Genomic DNA, 18,388 nt, shown 5'->3' with positions numbered 1-18,388 from the left:
CTTTCCCCCACATGTGAGTGTTTAGCATGCACCCACTTGAGGCCCTCTACAATATGGAGATCCACGCCATGTGGGTAATAGATTACAGTTGGTGTCAAGATAGTTTTCAGCATCGGAGTTGCCTGACTTCTGCATTTGTCGAGCCCTCCCACCATTGTTTGCATGATGGAGAGTAGCATGCTATAGAAGTGAGCACGACAATAACCAGTACTACACAACGGTTATTGTTTGCATTTTAAGATCTTCAATCCCATAAAGGCTCTGCCTTTTCTAGTCCCCAGCCAGGGCACCATGCTAGCAGACCTTCCAACCATGCATTTTTGACCAGATAAGTCTAAGACAATCTCAAATCAGACTTGTAGTGCTGTGTTTCAGTCCTGTTTCAGTCTGAGGACATAAAATTTTCTTACTTTTTTTCTTCAGATTAGACTTGATCTGCTGCATTTTAATCTCAAGTCAACAGCCCAAAGTTTTCCTTAATTCCTCTTAGATCAGGCTCAAAACCTTGGTTTTCAATTAATTCCAGCCTATCAACAACAAACTTTGAATATGTTTTACTTGCTTATGCAAGGGATTTGACGTATTTTAGTAAGCACTGGGTTTGCCCAAGAGACTCCATAGGTCTTTAGAAACCCGGTAATATAGCTGCTTATGCTTGGGCACTGATGACGACATAAGTGTTGCTTTACTTGCTAAGTATGTCTTCCTTTTGTTTTTCATAAAAGTTTTTGTTTACCTATTTTTTCTTCTCTTTCATTTTCTCTTTTATTTTTGATCTTTAGAACAACAAAAATTCTAAATTTGTATGATTGGACTTATTCTAGTCTTACAAAGGTATATCTTCAGTAGAAGAATGATCAGTTGGTGGCTGCTTACATTGAGGTCCAAAGGAGGAGATGTTCTCTTTCCAAGATTAAGTGCTCTTCTCAAGAGGTTACATTGAACGTCTTAGTTTAGACATTTGAGCGAGCTCTAATAGACTGCTTGACTTTTATTGAGGCTATGTAGGTCTCGAAGGAGGTATCTGTGCCAGCCTTTCAGGAGGCACTAGCCTAGGTCTCTTAGGAGGCTAGCCAATAGATTTCTCAGGTAATGTTTCCAATATACCCAAAGTTGGCTTTTCAGATTTGGGATCCATAATCAGTATCTCCCTTTGTTAGTACACTTAAGCATGTGGCTTCCAAGGATGAAGGAAGTATGTTCCATGGTTGACTTTTAGTAGTTAGGCCTTCTAGTTCAACTTAGTGGAGGTTTTTGAAATTCACTAACAGACGGAGTGTGTATCACGAGCTTCATGCTTCAGTGGGAGAATACTCATGTCTACAGTACTAGTTTTGCAATGGATTGCTTATCTTTGTAATGCTAGCAGGGGACTCCTATTTTTAGATTATGGAGACCTCTTCTCCAAGTGTGAGGTCATGATGACTCTACTTTTCTAGAAGTTATAGTTTGTACCAGTTCTGTAAATATGGGCTAGTCCACACTTGGTTGTATTACTTTTCTAGAAGTTATAGTTTGTACCAGTTCTATAAATACGGGCTAGTCCACACTTGGTTTTATTTCTAGTTTTCCTCTAGATCTAGGTGGATTTGGATGCAAATGGCCCAGTAGAGCTAGGCCATGAATATCAGTTAGTACCCTCTTTCATTCAGCAATGAGTCCCAATTAAGAGCAGTTTAGACCTCAATACTAACACCGGTTGGAAACCTTCTCCACCCAACTTTCTAGCCATAGGGGGAGTCTCCATAGTACCAGTTAACTCTATAGACCCCCATCACCTAGCCTTCAGCTCAACGGTAGACTCAAGTTCTCAAGACCTCAGTCTCTAAGTTTTTCTTGGATATTTCTACCTACTTGTAGTGATCGCTTTTTGAAACTTACCAAAAATTTTAATTTTTGAAATTGATATTACAAGAAATAAAAGTAAATGTATGAGTGAATACTCAGCAACTGCAAAATCTAGACACACCAACCAACATTTTGGGAACAAAATGGAGATGAGCACCCAAATGAAGTTGTGAAGAGAGAAAATTAGAGGGACAAGGAGCTCCTCCTCTCAATTGCAGGAGCTCCTCCTCTCAATTTGCTAAGGGGGTCCACCACCAACTTGTGCAAGTAGCTGAGCAAGGCTACTTTGAGGTAAAGCCCTGGTGAAGACATCAACCACATTGTATCGAATAGAGACGTTCTCCAAATAAATCACGTGCTACTCAATCTAGTCATGAGCCAAATGTAAATGAACTCATATGTGCTCAGCTCTTGAATGGAAAACCAGGTTATGTGCCAATGCCATGGCACTCTAATTGTTGGTATAGAGGATACAAGGTTACTAATTATAGATAACCCAAATCATCCAATAACTTCTTGTCATTGTAGGTAGCATTATAGAAGCTTGGTATTCTACCTCTTTAGATGATCCTGCAATAGTAGACTACTTTTGACTAGACCAACAAATCAAGCCAGAACCAAGAAAGAAAGAGAATCCACCACGAGATCTTTTGGCATCAATGTCTCTAGAACCAGTGGATCCTTGAAGTACAACTCCTATGATAATGAATCTGCAACTAATAAGTATACCAAGATGCCGTAGTACACACATGCCTACCTGTGCCAATAGGTATAGTGAGGTGCTTAAGGGAACTGACTTCATTGCATATGCCAAATCAAGACCCGTGTTAGTCAAATAGTACAAAGAGCCAACTGAGCTACCAATACATGGTAGCATCCACCATCTCTAAACCATCATCTTGCTATTGGGATCCATAGGATTAGTCAATGGAGTACAATTAGCCACCCATGACAAAGGTAGATAATACCTCTAAACAATACTTTTATTGTGAAATGCCATGATCATGCTGGACAATCTCCACACCAGGAAATAATGCAGCAGCCCTAATTCAATCATCTCAAAAGCAACTCTTAACTGATGCATGCTGCTAAAAACTCTAAAAAATACTGTGTTCTGACTTTTAGTCAAATTGCCAATGATTGAAAGCCAAAGCTTTGTTCATCTCCTCTCAAAAGAGTCTGAAGTATGTGATTTGACTTTTATTCAAATTGCCAATGATTGAAAGCAAAAACTTTGTTCCGCTTCTCTCAACAGAGTCTGAAGTATGGGGAGTCTTTCTGAGAGTGGTGCAGTGTGGAAGCATTGATAGAGAGAGAGAGAGAGAGAGAGAGAGTAGATCAACTATTCAATCAATTCTCCAAATAAACCATTGTTTGGACTGGCTATCCTATACTCGTTGTCCCTCCAAGGTGCTGTGCATGGCTCCAGATATCTAAGGGGCCACTATTCAATTGATTCTAGTCCAATATGTGCAAACTTAATAGCTTATCAACTGCCCCAAACACCATCAAGTTTGTTGCCTCCACGAATGCCAATAGATGTGGCTTCACAATATGAGTGCTTAATGGAAACTACCGTGCATTGTGCACGGCTCTAGATATCTAGGGGGCCACTGTCCGATTGATTCCAGTCCAATATGTGCAAACTTAATAGCTTATCAGCTACCCCAAACACCATCGAGTTTGCTGCCTCCGTGGATGCCAATAGATGTGGCTCCACAATATGAGTGCTTATGCTTAATGGAAACTACCATGCATTGATTGTATGATGTGTTTCCCTACTAAGTAAGTGGTTGCCTCGCATGTTTGCTAGTCAATCCCGATGGGTTGAGATCACTATATTCCTTATTGAGAAAGGTGGGTCTAAAGCAACAGGTTATTGGAATGGGCTAGATTGGTACATGAGATTGTTTTCAGGATTCCCTTTGAAGGTAGTTGGGTTGGATTATATCATTCCTGGTCTGATAACAACATGAAGGGATTGCCTTGAGTGCTCGGTTTGGAAGGGTTGCATTGGGATGAGAGGGGATGCAATCCATCTGGTGGAGTTTGGCATTTAGAAAGGAGCCATTTGCGCTCCAAGATCTACCGTGAGCAAGAAGCCTATTCAAAAAAAGAGCCAGGTCTTGGATGGACATATGGGGCGTGCACTTAGCGGATTGGCTCCCACTTGATGTCATCTACAGAAGATTTGCTTTGAACCAAGGAGAGGTAGATCTTTCAAAATTCTAAACCTCAAAAACCAGATCATTTAAAGTTTTCACGACAGTAAATAATCTCGTCATACTTACTACAACATTTGATTCGCAAACAACAGAATAGACGATGAAGCCCAAACAGACGGTTCAAGTCATCCTCAATGGATTGGGTGAGGTTATGAAAATCTAGTCCAAAGTATTGGCACTAAAAAGCAAGTTCCATTGGTTGAAGAGATATAGATGGTATTATTGATCAGGAACTCGCGACTCAAGCCATTGGAGCAAGGAAAGGTCAATCCTATGAGCATGCATTCACAATATCAAATAGAGGTTAGAGCTAGAGGAAGAGAATCTAAGCAAAATGGACATCAACATCAAAATTATCATCACCCTAGTGTGTGTGTTCTCTGTTCTCTCTCTCTCTCTCTCTCTCTCTCTTAGTTTTTTTTGTATTGCAATAAAGAGGTTCCGTCTGTTAGTGAATGCCAGAAACATTCCTTGCATCCATAATAACCAAGAATGGGTCATCCCAAAATGCTAGGTTAAGAATTGGAGCTGTCAAGTCTAACTGCTTCAAATCTTGAATTGATTGTAGAGCTAGACCGATCATCAAAATCTTTGGATGTTTTGTTTTTCACCCCTTGAGTAAATTAATAAGAGGTCCCTCCAATTCAGAGAAACCATCCAGATGTGCACTATAGTCCTAGTAAAGGCGAACAAAAGATCGATCTCCCGTGTAGTCATAGGAAGAGTCCAATCTACAAAGGCCTGAACCTTTCGAGGGTCCAAGCAGATACCTTCTACATTGATGACATAAACTAAGTGCTACATTTCTAATAGCCCAAATTCACTTTTCTTGGCATTGAGATAGAATTTATTATCACATAAAACCTAAAGAGTGCGTCTCACATCCTACACATGTTGCTTGGCAGTTGCTGAAAGTTTTAAGATGTCATCCAAGAAGATAAAGAGGCACTTACCAATAAAGTCTGCAAAAATCCTTGGCATCATCTTATTAAAGGTAGGAAATTTGATGCCAAAAGGCATCACTACTCATAGTGACCATACTCTATTCGAAAAGATGTCTTTGTAACATCGATGTCAAAGATGCAAACCTGATGGTAGCCACTCTCAGAGATCAATATTTGAGAAATACTTTGCACAATCAAGTCTTTCCAAGATGTATTTGATGTATTTCCAAGTAATTATAGGTAGGCAATGCAAATTTGAGGCCAAAAGGCATCAATATGAACTCATAGTGACCATGATCTATTTGAAAATATGTCTTTGGAATGTCGATGTCAAAGATGCAAACTTGATGGTAGCCACTCTCCAGATTGACCTTTGACAAATACTTTGCACAATCAAGCCTTTACAAGATAAAGAGGCACTTACCGACGATAAAGTCTGCAAACATCCTTGGCATCACCTTATTAGAGGTAGGCAATGCAAAATTGAGGCTAAAGGCATCACTACAAGCTCATAGTGATCATGCTCTATTCGAAAAGTTGTCTTTGAATGCCGATGTCAAAGATGCAAACCTGATGGTAGCCACTCTCTAGATCAATCTTTGAGAAATACTTTGCACAATCAAGCCCTTCCAAGATATATTTGATGTGAGACATGGGAAAGTTGTGAACAGCTTGTGCCCAATAGTCAACACAAAGACGTGCTAGCTTATAGTTCTTTTAAATAAAAAGGATGACAACTATAAATGGTCAAAAAAATGGGCTAATTGCTGCTCTAATTTACCATCCAAGGGTGTTTTGAGGTTACAGGGGAATTTACTAAGCGGAGATGCACTTGGGACTAACTCAATACGATGATTTTCATAACTTAGTGAGCTGAGGTGGGAAATGTGACATACACTGCAATGTTTCTTGCTCGTGTTATAGCCAATTCATGAATCTCGTGGCATTGAGAGAGAACAAATATGATGATTGCTTCTTGTTTCTTTGTCTCCTATAGCCACATAGAGAAAGAAAAAAATAAAGATGTATTAATGTCCACGGGATGCCTCGCGAGCCTATTAGACAAAATACACAAAAAGATAACTCATACAAGCCTTAAGGGATTGGAGCAAAGGGTGCACTAGGGCCCTTGTTGAGTACTAATCTATACGGATCTAATGAGCTCAAGAGCTCAAGAAAAACAAAGGACAACTATATAGATTGAAGCAAATTGAGAGTTGGGACTTAGAAGCCGAAGCCTAGGAATTTGGTGGCTTTGTGAAGATATCTTGGATCTATGTCTGTTGAGCTCCTCCTCCTCCACCCCACTATGTCTTGGAGCTTACTCAAATGCATAGAAATTTGTGACATGCCACTGTGTCCCATGGTCTGATCACTTGCTGTTGCTCTCTAATATGTCATATTGGGAGTGATAGAATCATTCTTATTTCCTGTTGATGCAAAATCGTCACTAGGAAGTGACTGTGTGGTCAAATAACACTTTCGTCAGTTTTGTAGATCTGCCCTTGTGAGACGGAAGTTGTGTTTTTTGGACAAGAACAACTGCCAAGCATGGAAGTTTAGAATGACGAATTTCATTAAAGGAAAAGGCTATTGGGAGTTCATTACTGGAGCTGAACAAGAACCAGTTATTCCTAATGTTTCCAATCAACAGGAGTTGTAGGCATTTATAGGATGGCATGAGAGAGCTAGAAAAGTTATGTACTAGTTGTCTATCAGTATTTCAGATTCTATAATTGTGCATATTCAGGATGCAAGCACACGATGCAAGCACACTGAAGGAGGTGTGGGATACTTTGACAAAAATGTACAGCACAAATACACAAGCCAGGAAAATGCAGCTCAAGTAGGAGTTGCATAATGTGCAGAGACAATATGAGCATCAATAACTACCACATGAAGGTGAAGAAGATTGCAGATGCACTTGCTTCCATTGGGTCACTAGTGGAAGATGATGATTTAGTTTCTGTGACCTTGACTGGTCTAGGAAAGGATTATGCACAATTCTGGACATCCATTGCCATCCGTGAAAAATTTCCTGATTTTGAGGAGTTGATTGCTCTTCTAATTTCTGAAGAGCAGAGAAATGGTGGTGCATATTCTTCAGCAGGAACTTCAAAAGAAACTGTCTTCTACTCAAATGCTAGAAGTGGTAGAGGCAGAGGTAGAGTAGGCCAATTTGGAGGCCGTGGCAGAAATCAGAATATGCAGCAAATTCAAGAAAATCAGTCGTATGGAGGAGGACATGGTAACCTTAGAGGTAGGGGGAGCCAAAGAGGTTGTGGTTGATGTGAATGCAGGTCATGCTTATGTGGATGGTGAATCCATTGGCTCAGAATAGAGACTTAATAATGAGTTGGGTATTCCTTTTGTTATTACACCTGGAGTAAGAAAGACAAGGGATGTTTTGAGAGCACCTGGTAGTGAGCCTATTTTGCGCAGGTCTACCAAAGTCAAGTATCCTGTGGATAGGCTAAAATATGAATGATTTATAGCCATTCACTACGACTATATAGTCAAAGTGATACAAGAACCAGAACCCACTTCTTTTGAGCAAGCCATGGGAAAAGAAAAATGGGAGAAAGCCATGGATGAAGAAATGGATGCCTTGGAAGCAAATGCTACATGGAAATTGGTGCCTTTGCCTAAAGAAAAGAATGCAATTGGCTACAAGTGGGTTTATAAGGTGAAGCACAATGCAGATGGTTCTGTGAGCAGATACAAGTCAAGATTAGTTGGTAAGGGGTATGCACAAACATATGGCATTGATTATGAAGAAACATTCAGTCTGGTTGCAAGGATGGCAATTGTAAGAGCAGTCATTGCTATGGTTGCATCAAAGGGATGGTCTTTACATCAAATGGATGTAAAGAATGCCTTCTTGCATGGTGATTGGCAACAAGAGGTCTATATGGAGCAGCCACCATGTTATGTGCATGCTATTCATCCTGAGTTTGTTTGCAGGTTGAAGAAAGCCTTGTATGGCTTGAAGCAAGCACCCAGAGCATGTTATGACAAGATAGGACCCTATCTTGTCACTATTGGTTTTCATATTTCCACGGGAGATTTCTCACTTTATGTGAGAAAAACAAAGAAAGGTATTATGCTGCTTGTCATTTATGTTGATGATTTGATCATCACAGGTGATAGTGATGAAGATATCCTTCATGTGAAAATGCTATTGAAGCAGAAGTTTGAGATGAAGGATTTGGGAGAGTTGCGTTACTTCTTGGGCATTGAGGTGATTAGATCCACAAGTGGGATATGGCTTTTGCAGAGGCAATATGGATTGGACATGCTATCCAAATATGGGATGACAGACTGTAAGCCTATTTCAATTCCTTTGGAGCAGAATATGAAGTTGAGTGAGCTTTTAGAAGACCCTACTATGTACAAATGCATAGTAGGAAGTTTGATTTATATGACTATTACCAGGCTAGATTTGAGCTATACTATTGGGTTGGTAAGTCAGTTTATGCAGGCTCCAAGGAAATTGCATTTAGATGCGGCTAGATGCATACTGAGGTATGTGAAGTCCACATTGTAGTATGGACTATTTTATGAGACTAGGGTTCAGATACAATTGCATGGATACACTCATGCTGATTGGGCTGGTAGTATTTTTGATAAACGATCTACCAGTGGATATGTGTTTTCTTTTGGGAGTGCTGCAGTCACATGGAGCAGCAAGAAACAGCCTATAGTGGCCTTGTCAAGCACAGAGGTTGAATACAGGGGTGTAGCATTGGCTGCATGTGAGGCAGCTTGGTTGCATGAGCTACTTTATGATATGCATCAGTCTACAAATGGGTCAGTTGTCATTTATTGTGACAACATGAGCAGTATACACTTGGCAAATAACCCAGTCTATCATGCTAGAACAAAGCACATTGAGGTACATTACCACTATGTGCGAGACAAGATTCTAGTAGGTCTTATTAATCTAGTTTATGTCAGCACAGAGGATCAGGTAGCTGACATATTCACGAAGGCATTGGGCACAAAGAAGTTGCACGAGTTTAGAGACCTGCTTGGTGTATAGGAATTGGGATTGAGCTCGAGAGGGAGTGTTGAGATATCGAGCTCCACTCATGATATGCCACGGTGACCGTTGTGCATTTATGTCACTAACTTGTTAGCTGCAGATGCGGTTGGTACACCGCCCATGAATAATAGCTGGATGACAGCTATCTTTATGTACTCTAGTTTGTGACGTAGTTAGTATGCCTCCTAGGTTAGCTGAGTTTGGTTTGAGATCCACATATAGGATTCATTTATTCCTTTTATACCAAGAGAGAGAGTTCTTTTATTTTTCACAACTAAGAAGAGGAAAATTGTTTTCAGCCACCACCTTTGTGTGTATTCCCCCATTGTGTATGTGAGAAAGATGCAAGTGAGACTCCTTACCTCTCTCCCACTCTCTTCATAGTACTCAAGGGTAGGGAGAAGGAAAGGATCAGCGGAGGCCATAATCTCAGCAAGCTGGTTTGCATCAAAGAGAAGATCGATAAGTTGTTCAAAGAAGATCTTGTGGCTCAACATGACATGAACTGATACATATCAAGGAGTTTGAAGGGGCTAATTGGGTTGGATGGGTAGGTTCCGAGGAAACATTGCACCTCCTTCATAGACACCTTTACACTTAGCTCAAAACACTCTCCAAACTATCATAAGACAATGGGCTTTTCTCTGATATAAGTTTCATAAGAAATAGAGAAGCGATCAGAAAGATATGGGCAGTTTACTGGACGGGAGTAAAAGTTGTTTGAAAAAAAATAGTCACACATAGAGAATCATAGATTTTTGGTCTAAAATCTAAAACAATAACTAAAGACATACAATGATGCTCCTTGAAGAGAGCTTCGTGCTGATATAAGTTTCGTCCAAATCGAACGACATAGCAAAAAGTTATGAGCAAAATACTGACACGAGGTCAAACTGTAATGAAAAACACCTACTCCTTCTACTGGTGCTGACTTGGGAGAATACTACCTCCATGCTTAGACTTCATTAATGATCCAAGTCCCAAAGAGATCCCTTTGTGGCTTGAGAAATAGATAAACGGTGTATGCGCAATGAGTGGCCCAATAGACAACACTTTTGAGCACTTTGGAAGAGAAAACAATGGAAAAAGGAAAGAGACACTAAAGAGAGAGAACTTGGAGTGACCTTCATTACCAATTGAGTGAGACTCCACTCCAATGAAACTCAAAATACTACAAACACAAGGGAGAAGAAGAGGTTTCATATGTACAAGAGGGAGTGGAAGCTCCAAGACTACTCATAGAGAGAGAATGAACTAGAGAGAGATGGACTCAAGAGTCTACATAAGAGAATATCTACAAGAGGGAGAGAAGGCTCATGGAAGAGGCTTGACGAGACTAGAGCTACAACAACATGAGGCCTAATGGTGGAAGAGATGTTGAACAAGGGAGAGGAGGGCTCCTTTTATAGAGATTTTGTCACCCTCCTTCACCCATTTATAATTATTGCCTGTACATTCCTTTCCCCATAAATCAAATAAGCCCGTATGTCACCACCTATGTTCTTTTTGGCTACTCTTGCCATGTGTCCCATAAAAAGATGCTCAAGACTCTTAAAATAGTGAGAAAGTCAAGAGTCTTCTCACATGGAGCCCATAGGGACCCTCTCTTTTCCATATGTCCATATCCTCCTTATTCTACATGGGAATTCTAGAAGGATTCCTCTTGACTCCACACTCCTCCACATGCCTTCCACATGCTTGGCATGTGGCCTCTCTTATACTATTGGAACACATGGACATGAGCCCACCCCTCTTTATATGACTCTCTTCTATTTTCTAAAAACGCCATAATATCCCATACACAAATAACTCTCACCCCATACCAAGGTCTTCATAATTCATACCTATGGTATTTACAATGATCCATTCCACTCATCCTCTCAATCCCATACAATATTTTAGAAAATAGAAATAAGTGAGAGCCGCTAGGCTATCACTTGATACTCAAACTCTTATCAAACATAGAGGAAAATAATACTAATGCCAAATAAAAAATATCAATGTTTGGCGTCACATCTTTCCCCACAAGCAGATCCTCTCTAGTGACAAAGAGGGTCTGCTAGCCCTCAAGGTGGTCTAGCATAGAAGAATTTAAGGCGATACTCATTGGTGCGTCTGGGTATCACTATGCCATCAACATCCTCAAGCTGATAGATTCCATTTGTGAACTTCTTTTTGACTCGATATGGTCCCTCCCATCGCTGATAAACTTTTTGTCTAGCCGCTTGTCGAGAAGGCTATCAAATCTCATAACCAAATCTCCTTCTGCAATATCTTTCTTCTTGCGTAATTTGGTTTCAAAACGGGCCTTGCGCCTTTTTTGAGAAGCTTCCAAGTTTTGTAAGGCCTGTAATCTACATTCATCCAAGGCTTCTAGCTGTACCAAGCATTGAGCATAGGCATACTCCTGTCCTTCTTTTCTTGCAACACTAGTGCGAAGACTATGTATCTCCAATTCAATGGGCAAAATGGCTTCTATTCCGTACACTAGTTGGAATGGTGTGAACCCAATAGCTAGCTTGTGTGTGGTTCTCTAAGCCCATAAAACTTCTGCCAAGTGCCTATCCCAGTGCCTTTTGTTGGTGTCTACAAGCTTTCCCATTGAATTGCACAACAATCCATTTGTTTTCTTAGCCAAGCCATTACATTGGGGATAGTATGGCGTGGACATGCTATGATTTAGCTTATGCACCACATCTTCAATTAGTTCATTTCTAAAAGAGGTCCCTCCATCAGTGAGAATTTTCAAAGGACAACCAAAGTGCGAACAAATTTGATCATAAAGAAATTTTGCAACTGTGCTTGACTGTGGCCTTGGCCTTTGCCCACCGAGTCGCATAATTTGTGGCCACTAAATAATAATGCTTGCCTTGAGAAGAGCAAGGGAGTGGTCCCACAAAGTCCAACACCCACCTCTCAAATGGTCCATATGCTGGAATAGGCTTCAAGGGCCTAGGAATCAACTGTCGCCTTCCAAACTTTTGGCATACTTTATAACTTCGATGCCATTCATATACATCCTTATGGAGGTGGGGTGTGATTTTTTGGTGAGCTTTTTGTCATGAGCTTTTTTTCAATTTTCATGAATATTGCGAGCTTTTCATTCACCTGAGAGAGAGAGAGGGGGGGGGTCATGGAGTGGGGTGGGTTGAAAGTTTGGGTTGTGGTTGTAGTTAAGAGGAGAGAGGGGGGGGAGGGGAGATAAAGGAAAGGGGGAGGGACGGGCGCATGGGTAAGGTGGCATGGAGAAGAGAGGGGAGGGGAGTTGGAACATATATTCATTATCATAGTGGAGAACGTAGAGGGGGAACTTATAAGGTATGCAAAGAGGGGTGCAAGGAGGAGAGAGACGATGAGGAATGTGAAAGTTATGTTCATGTACTAAATGTAAAGGGGAAGGGAGAGCATGTGGGAAATTTGTTTATTTTCAAAGTGTATAATTTGACAGATTTGACCTCATATTTAGATTCCTCGTCGAATTCCGGTCATTTTGAGTACCAACATGACCATATTCTGATAAAAATTGGAAAAATGGTGTTTTTGCCATTTTGGCCTGTTTGGGGCCTGTTTTGAGTCTGCGCTAGACTCAAAACAGGCCCCAAACAGGCCAAAATGACAAAAACACCATCTAGCGCAGACTCAAAACAGGCCCCAAACAGGCCAAAATGACAAAAACACCATTTTTCCAATTTTTATCAGAATATGGTCATGTTGGTACTCAAAATGACCGGAATTCGACGAGGAATCCAAATATGAGGTCAAAAGTCTCAAATTATACACTTTTAAAATGTACATATCTCCCTTAGTTCCTCCCTTCTACTTTGAATATGGACATATCTTCCATAATTTTTTGCCTCCTACTGCCACTCATATCCTCCCCCCCCTTGTGCATAGTATACACTCTTCCACCCCTCCCACATGCTATGAAAATGAACATATCCTATATTCTCTCCCCCTCTTTCTAACCTCCCCATCTTTCTTATAACAAAAACATGTATGGATTTCTAAAAAAAGCTCGCAAAAACAAAGGAAATGGTAAAAAAGCTCACATTAAAAAGCTCGCCAAAAGATTTCCCCCATGGAGGTGTGGCCAAAAGTAACCTGCATTAAGAATTCTCCTAGTTGTGCTCGTTGAAGCAAAATGACCGAAGCATTCATGACACATTTCTAGGATTCTCCTAGTCTCCATGGGATGGACCCCCTGATGGAGTACCTTGTCTTTTCCCAATTTATAAAGAATGTCATCAACGATAGTATAGGGATAAGCCTTCCTTACCAAAATATATGCTTCTTTTGTGGAGTTAACCTTCAAGGAAACATGCCTTCTTCCACATATTGCTGAACATCTTGTAGTTCTGGCCATCCGGTGTCTACCAAAGAAACCACCCACCCCCGATCTTGTACTACAATGGCTTGAGTAGCTAACTCATCTGCCCTTTGATTTTCTTTTTTGCTTATATGAACAAACTTGCAAAAATCAAACGAACTACATAGTGCCATAGCCTTTTGATTAAGCTCCTTTAAATGAGGACTTCTTGTCTTGTAATGCCGTTGCATTTGCTTTATAATAAGCTGAGAATCTCCTCTTACTTCTAATTCTTTAACTTGACTTCAAAGACAACCCTACAAACCAAGAATCAAAGCATTATACTCAGCTGCATTATTAGTTGTGATACCTGGAAGCTCTTGTCCTCTTGCCCATACCTCTTGACCTTCATATTTTATTAAGACTATCCCCTCGGCTCCTTGTTGGTATGAAGGACTAAAAGCCCCATCAAAATACAAGACAAAAGCTATTGGTGGTGTCTCCCTTTCATCATTAATGTCCTCCTTATATTTCTTTTCTTCTCTTAGATCTTGCCATCCTGTGAGCAAATCTGCCATAGTGGACCTAGTGGTATTTTTAGTGACAAAAGAGAAAGAGAACTCTTGAGGCTCTGGCAACCATTTTGCAAATCTCCCCCTAGGATTAGACTTGCGAACTAGATATGCTAATACAGACTGAGAGGTAAGGAAGAAAAATGGCTGAGGTAATAAATAGGAGCGAAACTCTCTGATTGAAAACAACAAAGAGAGGGCTTGTTGCTCCATTTCTTCATACCTTGTTTCCAACTTTGCAGTTGGCATATTAATAGATGGGTTGCATTCTACCTGCCTCTCCTTTTTGTAGCAATACAGCATGAACTAAATGCAAAGATACACTTGGATTTACATAAAGGTTCTTGAGACCAATCAGGGGGCTTTAATATTGGGCCCTTACTCATGGCCTTCTTAAGTTGCTGAAAAGACTCTTGTTGCTCCACACCCCATTGGAAAGAAACTCCTTTTCTTGTTAACAAGTTCATGGGATGTACTATCTCTGTGAAATCATCATAAAAGCATTGATAATACTTGCTTTTTCCTAGAATTCTGTGAACACCAGTGACACTCTCAGGACTTGGCAATGCTATGATTGCTTGAACCTTGTCAAGATCCATTTGCAGGCCTTCTTTAGACACACTATGCCCCAACAAGACTATTTTTGTTTGAGCCAAATGACACTTGCTAGGATTTAGACACCCTTTTGCTTCATCAATCCTAGCTAAGGCCATCTTTAACTTCTTCATGTAATCTATGCATCGAGAATAAATGCAAAAATCATCCAAAAACACCCTTATGAACTTTTCTAAGTAAGGCTCAAGCAATTGACTCATGAACCTTTGAAATGTAGCTGGTGCATTGGTCAACCCAAAAGGCATCACTTTGTAAGCAAAAACTCCCCAAGGTCTGACAAATGATGTTTTATTTTGATATTCCTCCCGAATACGAATTTGAAAGTACCCAGAATACCCATCACATACAAAATATATCTCATGCCCTGCTACTTGGTCTAGTATTTTATCTTGGAATGGCAAAGGAAAATGATCCCTCTTAGTGCATGTATTCAAAGGATGAAAGTCCACACAAACCTGCCACTTATTTAATTTCTTTAGTGTGACAACTAGAGGAGATATCCATTCTAAATCATCAACAGGAAAGATGAATCCCACCTCAAGTAGTTGTGTTACCTCTTTCTTTAGTGCCTCAGCTTGGATCACCCCCAATCGCATTAAGTGTTGCACAACTGGCTTGCTTTCTAGCTTTAACTCAATCTTGTGCTCCACAAGAGAGATTGGTCGAACATGTGAATAGCTTGTTGCAAAGAGACATGGAAAATCATCTAACATATCCAAGTACTGGAGCTTCTCACTACCTGATAGAGAATCACCAAGAAGCTCTTCATTGCAATGGCATCATTTAGTGTGCTCCACATCCTCCATATGAAGTGTCTCTATAGGATCTTCTTGTACCACCACCTTGTCCCCTCCTGATTCATCCCAATTAGCATCAAGACAAAGACTAAAGGCCACTCCTTCCACCTCACCCTCTGAATTGGACTCCTCAAAGCTACACCCTGTCTCTTCTTCTTCATCGATTAAGTCAGAGCTCGAACTCTCTGATGTTGAAGACTCTTGGTTTGAAAAAATTTCTTTTTGCAATTTCTGATGTTGTAGCACACCTTCTTATCATTTCTCTGCAAAATCAATTCTCCAGTATCCTACTTTTGAACAGCCTTCACCTTGCGTAGCCAAGGCCTTTCCAAAATCAATGGATAGGCACGTGCATCTGGCTTGGTAGGGATCACCTGAAAAGTAGTTGGCATAGAAATTCCACATACATCCACTTCTAGATTCTTCATAACTCCCAAGGTCTTTACCCTAGTGTTGTCAACCAATTTGATGCGATAAGGAGAGGTAGTACTAGAGTATTTTAAATTAGCATCTATCATGATCTTCTCACTCATGACATTAATCAATGCACCTCCATCAATGTAAACCTTAGAAATCACTTGACCATCAATGATCACATCAACCATAGGTACATCATCACGAACCTCTATATCTACCTTTTTAACAACATGAATGACACTTTTCTTCTTTTTCTTCTTTGACACTCTTGTGCTTGCTAGCTTTCCCCATTCCTTCTGTAGTTTTGGAGGCAAAGCAAGTAATTGACCAAAGGTGATATGAGCTTCCTTTTCTTTAAGGTCGGGAGAACAAGTCATAGCTTCCAATGCCTTGTCCTAAAGGAAAGTCTGACTGGCTAATTCTCCTTCTAGATGTCTTTTTTTTGTTAATATGGCATTCCTCTTCCTGATGTTCCTCATCTACTTCTTCCTTGCTTTCTTCTTCTTCTTTTGCTTTACCATGCCCCCGTTTAGCCATCATTACCTCTCTTTCCTCATCCCTTGAAGAAGATTCTAACAAGGATACTTGTTTTTCTTCTTTCTTTCTCAATCTAGTACACTCGAGGTGATAGCGAATTTTTCATTACATTCAACAAGTGACCCCACTCTTATCTTGAGGCCTATCTTTACTCTTTGGTGCTCTGGGTTGTCGTGCATTAACCAAATGCAATTTCAAATCAGCAAACTCTACCATCAATTTGGAGATATTATGATCTAATTCAGATGACTTTGGTACCTAAGGAGTGCCCATTACCTCCACCTTAGAAGTTGAAGCTATTGAAGACACAAAAGAGGATTCGATATTTAGAAAAGCTTCTTTCTTGGTCGCAATGTGAAGTGGCTCCACGTATGTTGTTGGATCTTTACTCATTACTTTTGAGTGAAGACAAGGCTCGAAAGCCATAACAAATTTGCTCATCTTTAAGTGCTCCATCCCTACGAGACTTTGAGGGGCTGATGATGCAGATGCCACAGCTCACAAAGCTACCCTTTCATACTTTGTCCATAAAGTTTCATATCGGATTGCCAACACAAAGGCCATCTCACCCTCTCCTTGATAGAACCGGTCCAACTACAACATCAAAACATTTGGTGACTCCACTGCTCCAAATCTCTACTTCATTGCTACCATCACTTGGTCCCAGTCCTCCTTGGTAGAGTCTGGCAGGGCCTCATGCCAAGTCAAGGCTACACCTTCAAGAAAATCAAGCAAAATCTCTGCGTGATCCCTCATGGACCATTTAGAAAGCCGACATCCTCGAACAAAATCCTAAAGATAAGACTCCAAGTCTTCCCCTTGGGTCCCTAGAAACACTAGAATTTTCACCATGATGAAACAGAAAAGAAAAACACCAAGATCCAAATAATATCCCAAACAAGATCCCACAGAGCCTTATTATATGAAGACTAACTTATTATGCATAACCATTTGTTGAAAATGTTGGAACATGAAGCCAAAGTGAGTGTTTTCTAGTGTTCTAGAATAGTACTAGACTACTTTATATCCTAGAGTGCCATGTGTCACTATGGGACTTATCCCATATACATGTGACACCTAGAGTGTGTGTGCCTATTCTATAAAGGCATTGTACTTTCTAGTTTTGTTACATCAATCAACATCAAGCTCTCTTGGCCTACATGTGAGTACTCTTGGTTATCGTTGCTTTGCACTTGTATTGTCATTTAATTTCCATTTCATTCCGTTTCTGTGCCTTCATGTGGTATCAGAGCCACTGCTCTTTTGCTCCTAGAGATTGAGGAGAGGGAGGCCAAAAAGAGAAGCCATGCCCTCTCTCTCTTTCTCTAAGTGCAAGAGAGTATGCTCTCCTCCATCTTGAAGACCTGCTGCCCGACATCTTGAAGACAAGGCCATCTCCAGCTGCTGCCCCGATTTTCGCTCCACGAATTGCTCCTGCTGCCCATCAATCTGCCCGTGTTGAAGCCCAGATTCTGCTCCTGTTTAGGCTGCCATGCTCTTGTTCCTACTGCAGATCTTTCCACATTATTTGATGCTGCCCGTGAACCTCTTCTTCGACATTGCTGCTGTAGATCTGCCCGTGCTATTTGCTGTTGTTTGAGACCTCCTGAGGCTGCCCGGTTTTCTGCTCCAAAGGCCGCTTCAGTTCTGCCCATTGCCACTGCGAACAACCCGCCACTCTGCCAAGCATTTTTTTGTTTGAGACAATGGAAGAGCTGCCGCACGTTGTTGTCTTGCATTGATGCTAATTTGTTCGTGATGCTGAAGGAGCTGCCCACGAATTTCTGAAGTTGCTGCCTCTCCTACGTAGCTTTTGCTTGCGTGAAGCTATTGCCTGCATGAACTTTGGTTGGCCACCTAGTTCGTGGAGAAGCTGCTGAATGCTATCGTGGAGGAGTGCTGATTACTACCTGCGTGGGGAGATCTCTGATTTCTACAAAGAAGAGTTGCTGAATTCTGCCCATGATTCTCTGATTCAGAGCTGCCCCACATGCTGCCGCGCACATTTCTCCAACAGCCCGTGATGTCTTATCTTGCTCTAATTCGTGGCTACTCCTGGATCTAGCTCGTGGCTCCCTGCTT

Source organism: Dipteris shenzhenensis, chromosome 22, assembly GCF_047967505.1.
Source record: "Dipteris shenzhenensis isolate YYH24624 ecotype China chromosome 22, Dip_SZ_1.0, whole genome shotgun sequence".
NCBI lineage: Eukaryota > Viridiplantae > Streptophyta > Polypodiopsida > Gleicheniales > Dipteridaceae > Dipteris > Dipteris shenzhenensis.
The sequence above is the reverse complement of the archived record's forward strand: the minus strand, read 5'-3'. Positions refer to the sequence as shown.